Source organism: Engystomops pustulosus, chromosome 8 (assembly GCF_040894005.1).
Source record: "Engystomops pustulosus chromosome 8, aEngPut4.maternal, whole genome shotgun sequence".
Lineage (NCBI taxonomy): Eukaryota > Metazoa > Chordata > Amphibia > Anura > Leptodactylidae > Engystomops > Engystomops pustulosus.
Window position 1 is genome coordinate 46,156,066 of NC_092418.1, and position 10,863 is coordinate 46,166,928.

Genomic DNA, 10,863 nt, shown 5'->3' on the forward strand with positions numbered 1-10,863 from the left:
TGAAGCTCTCCGCTGTCCCTGCTGTGACCAGAGCCTGAGGGAGGCTATTCCACAGATTGAGTGTTCTCATAGTAAAAAAGTCCTCGCCTCTGGTGATTAATACTTGCCCCCTCGTCATTTGATTTATCTGGAACAACTTTCCACAATATTACATCATTTCCACCTTCAATGGACTTTGGGACTGCCATGGAGACGGACATGTCACTTTCCCATATGAGAAGACTAATACAATAAAAAATACATTATAGTCAGTGGCTTGGCAAAGACTTTGCACTGTTGCCCCTCAGCTTTACATTGCGCCACTGAGCCCAAGTGATGTAGGAGGGACATGCCAGCAGATATGAGGTAAAGACACTGCCTTGCATGGATAGCACATGCTCTTGGGACACCCTTCTTTTTCAGGCAGGGTGCTTGGTTGGCTTACAAACTTTATTTTCTGGGGATAGAAACTATGTTTTTGGTTTTTTTTTAGCTAAACAGTATGGGCACAAGTTGGTATAAGGGTGTTTTCATAGTGGTGGTTTTTTTTGTCTAGATCAATGATTTTTTTTTTTTCACTGAACCCATTTTGGCTTATGGACACATACAGATTGTTTTTCTCTTTCTGGCTTTAGTTTTGTCACTGTCTGATTTCACCCATCCTTTTCAATGGGCTGTTTCACACAGTTTTTTTACAACCCCGTTGAAAGGAATGGGTCAGTAAGCCATCAGTAAAAAAAAAAATCACTGGGAAATAGAAAACCAATCTGTATGTGTCCATAAGCCAAAATGTTTTTTTTCACTGAACTCAATGTGAAGCCGCTGTCATGCTATGGTAATGTGTAATTAGGCTTGTTATTCCTGTAATAGCTTCCCTTTTAGTTGGCAATAACCATTAATTTCCACTAGTGAGTATTAGGGCCTTTGAGCTCTCCTGGACTACATGACGATTAAGGGTGATGCCACACATGGCGTCTTTAGGGCGTTTTTAGTTAGTGCGTTTTCACATCGTAAAAAACGCATCCGATTTTTAAAAACTTGTGCGTTTTTAAAAACCGGATGCGTTTTTAACACATGCGTTTTTAACAATGTGAAAACGCACTAACTAAAAATGGCCCCAAAACGGTCTTAAAACGCCACGTGTGGCATCGCCCTAAGGTGCGTTAAGATAATTGGTCAAACCTGTCAAAAACGTTTTTTACGATCTGAAAACGCACTAAAAACTAAAACTAAAAACTGCCCAAAAACGGCCTAAAAACGCCACGTGTGTCTTCACCCTAAGGTTCAAGCTGCTTCATTTCAATTTTCTGGTGCTTTTGTTCTCTGGGATGAAAGCTGTAGCCAATTGTGTCTTATTACAATACTCTTTCCCTTCAGAGATGATGTTATTAATGGATATGTTCATCATTGGTATTATCCAATGGTTTGTGACCCATCTATGTAGCACATGTCATATTGAGTATTACAGTACATGCTTGATGGATAATTCACAGCAGTCTAGATGGGGACAGTTGTAAGATTACTCTGCTCCTCTTCTGCTCTGTCGTACAAGTAAAGCCCATGTGTTAATGTTTTGGTCTCCCAGCCTTACTAGTTCACATATAGAGGCGTCCAGCATTATTCATTATATCAGCTCAGTGCTTCTATTAATAATGGTACACGACTATTCTACTAATGCAATATCTATCCTGTGCTCCAAATTTTATTATTGCCCTTCTGAATTACCCCGTTAATACAGTTGAAAAAGTAATATGTCCAATCCGGGAACAGATTCAAGGGAAATTTAAAAAAAAAATTTCTTCACTGATCAGTTTAGAACACATTAATAATTTTTTCCCTGTTAGGGAACACAAAAAGAAGTGTGAAAAATGCAATGGAAAAGAATGTCAGTAAGTTCGGTGAAAAAGCAGTTGTTTTTTTTGCTTCCCGGCTTCAATCTGTATGTATCCATAAGCCAAAATGGTTTCAGTGAAAAAAAAAAAATGAAAACACTCTTCGGGTGCTGCCATACGGGGCGGTTTTGGACCGTTTTTAAACTGACTGAAAACGCACCCTTACACTAAATTGATTGCTTAATTAGTAACATTGGCTTGTATTTCTACTGATCCGTTGTCCGTAGATACATTTCCGATTCATTTCACTGATGTGGAAGGCAGTAGAAAAGGAAAAGAAAGCAACATCTGTTATGTTGGGTTTTTTCTTTAAAAAAAGCTACGTCTGATGTTTTAAAAGCAATATTCTACCTTCTGTTTTTTTGTTGTTTTTTTTTGTGAACACTCAGACAAAACTGATCTGTTTAAATACGGAACACCAACTAATGTGAAAGAACCCTTACGGGAATTGTTAGACCACAAGAAAGCTCTTATTAAAGTGAAGTTTTAAGGGGGGCGTGGCTAGACCCTGAGCCTGATGGCAGCACATTGAGACAGCTCTGCAGCCCCGGTGCCTATTTCACCCTAAAGGAGGGGACCTACCCTGGCCCCTAAAGCTAAAAAGACCCCCAGAAGGGGAGTAAAGACCTCAGGACCCCAGAACGCGAAACGGGGGGGCGAAATACCACTCACCCGCTTTTTCCTCCGCTCTTCTGCAGCAGCTAGCACAGGACCACGTGCTGCCCAGAGAACCGACGGCCTGCCGAGGAACCAGCCACAGCCGACAGACACCCTCACCATGGCACCCACGCCTGCAGCGGGTAAGCGGGGATCCGCGGTATCCACCGCCGCGCCGCCTCCACACGTGGCCCGCGGCGACCTAGTCCGGGCCTCTCAGGCCGCGCCGAGCCGCCATTCTGGCACGCAGCCAGACAGACAGCGCGGATCTCCTGAGGCGCAGCAGCGCCAGAATAAAGTGGCGCAGCAGCGCCAGAATGAAGCGGCGCAGCAGCGCCAGAATGAAACAGCGCAGCAGCGCCAGACTGCAGCGGCGCAGCAGCGCCAGAATGAAGCGGCGCAGCAGCGCCAGAATGAAGAGGCGCAGCAGCGCCAGAATGAAGCGGCGCAGAAGCGCCAGAATGCAGCAGCGCAGCAGCGCCAGACTAAAGGGGCACCTCTGCAGAATCCTGACCAGAAAGGCAGCCCACCCCACACTGAGGGGGGGTCGCCCCTCCATCTGAAACAGCCTAACCTGCAACATCTGCAGACCTCTGAAGAACAACACAACCCTATGGATGAGGGTCAGTTTGAAAGCGAAGGACAGGGGCGGCATCTTGAGAACATCCCACTGAGATCCCCCCAACTCCCACAGCCTGGGGAATTTGTTCCTGGAATCCCGTTTATCCTCCGGTCCCAAGCTACGGAAGATGAGCTAAGTGCAACCCCTACTCTTGCCCGCTACGCTGCACCTTCCCCAGAATGGGCGTCATCGCCTGAGAACTTCGGCACAGACGAAATGGCGGCCAATAGACCACCGGTATCAGAACCACTCTGGCACGCTCATCTTCAGAATCTCCCTACCAAAGAGGACTTTAAATCTTTAATTGCTGAAGTGAAGGAGGCTTTCAGATCTGAAATTTCGGAGATACGGCGTGACATACAGGGCATGACGCAGAAAATTGACCACCTAGAAGCTGGACAGGCGGACTCAAGGCGCCAGATTGCACATACGCAACATACCCTGCACTCCCATTCTGTCACACTACAAGACATGGCCAGACACCTGGAAGACCTCGACAATAGAGGAAGGCGTAATAATATAAGGGTGAGGGGCCTATCGGAGGTTGAAGGTAAAGAAGATGTCCGTGCCACACTTCAAACGCTTTTCTCGACACTATTGGGGGAGCCGGAAACGCAAGTAAAGCTTGACAGAGCTCATAGAGCATTGAGGCCTAAAGTAATGGGAGGAAATCCGAGGGACGTGGTCTGCTGTGTACATGACTTTGAATTAAAGGAGCGCCTCATGTTTGCGGCGCGGAAGAAAAAGAATTTTGCTTTCAATGGGGATACCATACAGCTTTATCAGGATCTCTCTGGGATCACCCTTCAGAAGAGACGGATTTTACGGCCGCTGCTGGACATTTTACGTCAACACGACATTTCCTATCGCTGGAACTTTCCTTTTGCCCTGTCGGCCACTAAAGATGGAATAACGGCGACGCTCTCAACGATAGAGGAGCTGCAGGAATTCTGCGACATCTGGAACATCCCGACTCCACGACTGGACGACTGGGGGGACCTTTCCCCCCAGATGCGACAAACGCAGAATAAGACCCAGCTGCAACAGAAGAGACGAAGGCCGCGAACCAGAGCTCCATCCCAGGACTCTTATGATTAGAGAGGAACATCTGCTGAACATATATCCTTTATAGTTATTATACTTGTTTGAAAGGGGTCTTATGTTTGCCCATATTTGCATTGATTTGGGGTACCCTTCCCCTCTTTTGTGAATTCAGATGTAATTTGCACAAGGGCACCGGGGTTAGTGTCTCGATAGTTAGAGTTATATCTCAGTTTCTATTTTTGTGTAGAACTACACTTGATGCTTTTTTCTTTTTTCCTCTATTAGGTTCTATTGCCACGTTTTTCCCCACCAAGTGGGTCTTCTCCGGATCCCGCCCTCTGACCCTGGCATAGGGTTGATACAGGAGGTGGTGAAACCGGTTCAGCTGACTATACTCCCCCATTTTAGGGGTAGACCAGCTGAATAGACCTGCACTAGGGCCAGGAGATTCTCCTCTCCCTGGTTATAGTATTAGGAATTTATCCTTGTTTTCTTATTACTGTTTTTTCTTTTTTATCTGTCTTGACTGTTTGTCTTGTGGAGTGCAAGGTTTGTCCTTTCCCCTGTCGCCCCCCCCTGTTGCCTCTACGGGTTTCTCTGACGCTCTAGGCTTCTGTACACTGACACCCTTTAGTACAGTCACTCTAGGGCCTTAGGGAGAAAAGGCCACACTTAGCCTCTCCTACCTCCCTCCCCCCCCTCCTAACACAGAACTTGTCCAGTTACATCCTATTCAGGGGAGACAGTGTATCTTGCCCAAGAGTATTGGTTAGCTAACTCACCATGGTTCAGCTTTTGACACTCAATGTAAAGGGACTCAACTCAGCTCGCAAGCGACGTCTCACGCTTAATGAGCTAAAGAGGAGTAGAGCAGATGTGGTGTTCTTGCAGGAGACACACTATGATACGACGGGGAACTTTAATTTTGCTAAGCACCTTTACCCGGTATCTTATATGGCATCTACAGAGAACAAAAAAGCAGGAGTGGCGATCCTGTTCTCCACCTCGTGCCCCATAGTGCCTGAGACAGTAACTGCGGATCCCATGGGCCGCTTTCTCATTATTCAGGGCAAAATGTTCGGCTTGCCTGTGATTTTATGCAATATTTACGCCCCCAATTCATCGCAGGTCCGCTTCATTACCAAGGTCCTGAATAAAATAGCCAGACTCCCAGCAGCACCCCTACTGATAGGAGGGGACTTCAATGTAATCTTCTCAGAAAATATGGACCGGCTGGCTATCGATCCCAATCCCGCCACTAGATCACAGAGCACTATTTCAGCGGCTTTCCGTAGAGTCATCAGGAGGTTTGCTTTATATGATTTGTGGAGAGTGGGCAACCCGGGCGACCGCTCATTTACTTTCTACTCTGCACCACATGGCACCCATACCCGTATAGATTACTGGTTTGGAGACATCCAATTCTTGCGAATGATGCATTCCGCAGAGGTGGGAGACATATCGTGGTCAGACCATGCGCCAGTTCTATTACAGCTTAGTGAGGGCCATACCACAACGAGGGCATGTCATTGGCGTTTAAATGAATCCCTTCTTAAGAAACCCCAGATCAAGGAGGAGTTAAATGGAGCACTACGGGAATATTTTCAGCTTAATGAGGATTCAATCCCCTCTATCCCTATGATATGGGAAGCTCACAAGGCGGTCTTCAGAGGCCATTGTATAGAACAGGGAACTAGATTGAAAAGAAACAGGGTCCATCTGGAAAAGGAATTGAGAAAGGAGATTGGTAAACAAGAGGCAGCCCTATTAGCCAAACCCACTAGGAGGAGACTCCAACAGTTAATTGAGGTTAGGGAGCAGTTGCGAGAGGTTCAGACTCAAGAGGTAGAGAAATTACTAGTGTTTACTAGGCAACGGTATTACGAACAGGCCAATAAGCACCATTCTCTCCTAGCGAGACAATTGAGAGAGAGGAGGGAGCACCAAACTCCCCATGTTATACGGGATCCCCGGGGAAATCTATTACATGACCCGAGAGCGATTGCCTCTCGCTTCCAAGAATTTTATGCCAAACTGTATTCCCTGCCAAATACTCTACCCCTTGATGAGGGCCTTAGAAAAACGCTGCTCTCGGACTTCCTGAGCTCCTGCTCCCTACCAGGACTCCCCTCAGAGGCCATCGAGACGCTCAACTCAGAGTTAACGTCGGATGAGATAGAGGAGGTGATCAAAGAAATGCCAAATGGGAAATCTCCGGGCCCAGATGGACTCACATATCTTTACTATCAGACCTTCTCCCTTGTGGTGCTGCCACATATGACAAAAGTGTTTAACGCGTTCTTACAAGGTGAACCCATGCCTACAACTTTCACCCATTCCTATATCACCCTTATCCCCAAGCCTGGGAAAGATGCAACCGATTGTGCTAATTATAGGCCCATTGCACTTCTAAACGCAGACCTAAAAATATTCACAAAACTGCTGGCCAATCGCCTGATTCAGTGGATTCCTCAGGTAATCCATAAGGACCAGGTGGGCTTTGTACCTGGACGACAAGGTGGCGACAACACGAGGAGAACAATTGATCTTATCGATGTAATTAATAAGCAAAAAGATCAGGCCCTAATTCTCAGTTTAGACGCAGAGAAGGCGTTTGATCGCCTCAGCTGGCCCTTTATGTTTCAAGTCCTGGAACACATAGGAATAAAAGGTCCCTTTCTCCAGGCTCTGAGGGAGTTATATTCAAATCCCACAGCAGAAATTAAGCTCCCACACGCGTCCTCCCCACCTCTGCGGATCAAGAATGGTACACGTCAGGGTTGTCCACTCTCTCCCCTCCTCTTTATTCTTTGCATTGAACCCTTGGCCTCCATTATCCGTCTAGACCCCAATATCCATGGCGTTATGGTTAGAGACAAGGAATTTAAATTGTCGTTGTTCGCAGATGATATCTTGCTCACCATCACTCAGCCCCTAATCTCCCTACCCAACCTACAAGCGAGGCTACAACAATATGGCCGTCTCTCGGGCTATAAAGTGAACACCTCAAAGACGGAGGCATTGCCCCTCAATTTTACCCAACCGCTGGTAGACCAATTGAAGGGCACATTCAGATATAACTGGAAAGCAGACACTATCAAGTACCTGGGGATACTCCTGACCCCCTCTTACAATACACTGTATGGGCAGAATTTTCCTGGTAGTTTTCAGGAAATAAGGACTCTACTTAATAACTGGAACAGTCTCCCCCTCTCTCTTTTTGGCAGGATAGCAGCGGTCAAAATGACTATTCTGCCTAAGCTGCTGTACCTTTTTGAAACCTTGCCAGTAGCGGTGCCGTTGGGCGCTCTGAGATCCCTGCAAGCATCAATATTGCACTTTATCTGGGCGAAAAAGAGACACAGAGTTTCCAGGTCTGTTCTACTCTCTCACAAATCCAGGGGCGGCCTATCGGTGCCGGACATAACCAAATACTACTGGGCAACACACCTGAGACGCATTCCTGCATGGTCCACCCTACTGGCATTCTCTAAGTGGATGGAGATAGAGAAACTGTGGCTGGCCCCTTTTCATCCTAACTCCTACCTTTGGCCCAAAGAGGCGCCTGCGCTGCCCGATTCCCAACTAGGCCCTATCTCATTCACGATTAAGTTATGGAGGGCCTGTTTGGCCAGGTTCCCATTGGTGTCCAAGTGCTCCCCTATGCAATCCTTTTTACATACTCCCCTCATGCAACAAGCTGGGGCTGGGCAGGAAATTAAACCCTGGCATGAGAAGGGTTTATTCAGATTTGCAGATATTGTGGATTACCGCGATAGGAAGATCTTGCCCTTTGCAGCCCTACAGGATAAATTCCATCTCCCACAGGCGGCCAATTTTCACTACATTCGAATTAGACACTTTTTACAATCCCTGGACAGTGCTGAGACAGTCTCGGCACCCACTACGTTTGAACACATCTGCAAAACTGCGACCCAAACATCTGGACTCATATCAGATATCTACATGATACTACTCCATCCCAGCCCAGACGAGCTCATTGCACACCCGTATATGGCCAAGTGGGAGAGCATAGTGGGGGGGCCGATATCTCAGGACACTTGGCGTCTGATTTGGCATAGGGCGGCTAAGACCTCCCTGTGTGCTACACATAAGGAGAACCAGTACAAACTGCTGATGCAGTGGTATCATACCCCATCCTTGCTACACAGATTATTCCCAGACACACCAGATACTTGCTGGCGATGTGGCTCAGTTGGAGGTACTCTTCAACACATCTTCTGGACGTGCCCATTGTTGCAGCCTTTTTGGCAGGCAGTAAAGACTCTCCTTCGGGAGGTCGTAGAGGTGGATATCCCACTCTCCCCATTATTTCACTTGCTGAACGTCTCTCCACACCCCATGGCCAAGGCAACCACAAAACTGAGCTTACACATTCTCACAGCTGCGAGATGTCTGATAGCGCAGTTTTGGAAGAGACAAGCCCCCCCCTCCCGAATGGATCTTCTCTCTAGGGTTAGAGAAACTCGCAGTATGGAATATCTGACCGCTTCCCTGAACAATCGTATTCCACAGTTTGACAAAACCTGGGATCGATGGGACCGCTACTGGATTGAGGAACGAGCAAGAGGAGGAGAGTGACAGGGCCATCCTTTTAGTGTCTTCCCAAGTGGTAATTGTTGTCGTTGTGAGTATGAATGACTTTGTCTTTGTCCGTACCCTTTTTCCCAACCTCTTCAGAATGGCTCAGCATTGATATGATGCCATCTTTGGTATTTGTTTTAATATAGTAGGCATATGTTACTGCTGGATTTTGCATTATGATACGCAAACAGGATATTTACACTGCTGATACTCCACGGGGAAATGGATCCCTTCTCTTTTGTCTTTTAATTATTTTATTATTGGAAAGTTTTTATGTGATATTTGTACATGATAACTTGTTTGTTAAATATTTCTGAAAAATAATAATAAAAACACAATTATATAAAAAAAAAAGTGAAGTTTTAATATAAGAAAACACAGTGCTTACAAACAACTCTGTGTCACCCTTTTGTATGACAACCAAGTACAGTTATACAGTGCAAAAAAAACAATAAATTTAGTGAAATACAACTAGAAATTAATATATTATATGATGTTATAAGTCTGGGAAAGCAGAAATACTCAACCGATTCGCTAGTGACTCCCCTAAAGAATGACTTTCTATATGGAAATTTCTAAGTAGGGTTCCAAAATTCTCACAGCCCCTTGCCTTTGACATGAGGAAAGCTTGGTATATGTTAATTGCTTTTTCTCACTTAGTGGGGGATGTGTATCTTTATTTTGACTTAGTTTTTTTTTTCTTTTTGGCATCTTTTGAAAATTTTAGAGATTTTTTTTTGGGGGGGGGCAACATGAAGTACAACTGACCCATGCTTAGTTCCATACATGCCCTTAAAAAAGAGACAAAGAAGAAAGAAAACATGCATCACAACGGCAAATTGATAAAGACACATAGCGCTGCTAAGAATAAGGACTTCAGCTAACTTTAAAACGATTTAAAACGAGGCAAAAGAAAACAAATGATACATGAGCCCCAGTGTCTTATCAATCTCCTACAAACTTGGTTTGCAGCTCCAGGCCATCTTTTTTTATGGATTGGTGTCTGGAACTGGACGCCATTTTCCAGGTGAGGCTGTGCCTTCCATGCCCCTTCCTATCCCATACCACTTTTGATACATCAAAATCTTCCTGGCTTTAGGCTACATTCACATGACTGTGAGGGGGACGTATGTACGGCCGCACATACGTCCCCTATAGACAGCAATAGAACCGTTTTAGAGCACGCTCTACCTTTTTGCAGCTACATCTTTGGCCGTGCGGCATTATATTCAATGGAGAGGGGAGATGTCACCCCTCCTCCTCTCCAGTGCGGCCTTCCTTGGTAGGCATATGTTTGTGTAAATGTAGCCTGTAGAGGGAAATCATTGACCACAACTCTCTGATTACAATCCTTTAGCCAGCTTTTAATCCAACTGCAAATGATTCCTACTGGATCAATAGACCATCATGCGTCTATGAGGGACAGTATAGAATGCTTGTAAAAAGTCCAAAAACACAATATCCCCAGGTGCTCCTCTGTACATGCATCTGCTCACCTTGTCACAAAAGCAGATCAGGTTAATCTGACAACGTCTATCCTTAGTAAACCCATGCTGGCTGTCACTTATTATACACTGCTCAAAAAATAAAGGGAACACTCAAAGAACACATCCTAGATCTGGATAAATGAAATATTCTCATTGAATACCTTGTTCTGTAGAAAGTTGAATGAGCTGACAACAAACTCATAAAAAAATCACCAATGGAAATCAAATATATAAACTGATAGAGGCCTGGATTTGTGTTTCCCTCAATAATTAGGCTCAGTATTGTGTGTGGCCTCCATGTGCCTGTATGACCTCCCTACAACATCGGCATGCTTCTGTTGAGTTTGCGGATGGTCTCCAGAGGGATCTCCTGCCAGACCTGGACAAAAGCATCCACCAACTCCTGGACAGTCAGTGGTGCAGTGGTTTGATGGAGCGAGACATGATGCCCCAGATATGCTCCATGCTCTGGGGAAAGAGCCAGTCCATAGCTTCATTGCCTGCATTTCACAGGAACTGCTGGAACACTCCAGCCACATGAGGTCTACCATTGTCCTGCATTAGGAAGTCGAGCCAA